This window comes from Gavialis gangeticus, unplaced genomic scaffold (assembly GCF_001723915.1).
Source record: "Gavialis gangeticus isolate Ggan-Ray unplaced genomic scaffold, GavGan_comp1, whole genome shotgun sequence".
Classification (NCBI taxonomy): domain Eukaryota; kingdom Metazoa; phylum Chordata; order Crocodylia; family Gavialidae; genus Gavialis; species Gavialis gangeticus.
This window is the reverse complement of record NW_017729006.1, coordinates 16,248,570-16,248,939: the sequence shown is the minus strand read 5'-3', so window position 1 is coordinate 16,248,939 and position 370 is coordinate 16,248,570. Positions and strand designations below refer to the sequence as shown.

Here is a 370-nt window from a genome sequence, read left to right as displayed (position 1 = left end):
TAGCTATTGATAGAGACCAAATATGATAGTAGTTAGCTCAACTTAGGGGGATAATTGTAAAATGACCTAATGCAGATTTGGGTACCCTATTTAAAATCCTCGACTAGAATCTATTACTGAATGCTTATATTTAGAAAAGAAGAACTGCCATCAATTTCTTTTTGTAATAATGCTTGCAAAACATCTGTGGTGAGGCAAAGTCCTCTTCACACAGGAAGACTGAGTTAACTTGGTGAATTCAGTCATCCTACTTAGTAGCACAAATGAAGACAGAGTGAAACATAAGAAGCTTGACAAACCAGTGAGTATTGTCACCTTTTTTCCTTTTATTTATGTGCCTTACTGATTGGAAACATAGAATAAATAATGA

At 34.3% G+C, this 370-nt stretch overlaps 1 protein-coding gene across 2 annotated transcripts in view; it reads left to right on the top strand.

The window, feature by feature from the left end:
• Positions 1 to 221: 221 nt before the first annotated feature.
• LOC109291767 (C-C chemokine receptor type 2-like) overlaps positions 222 to 370 on the top strand; it is a 28,487-nt gene continuing 28,338 nt past the window's right edge. The window contains exon 1 of one of the 2 annotated variants that reach the window (XR_002095947.1): positions 222 to 301. The gene's annotated coding sequence lies outside the window, so the exon portion shown is untranslated. The remainder of the gene's footprint in view (positions 302 to 370) is intronic. The other variant, XM_019508877.1, reaches the window with a different exon arrangement.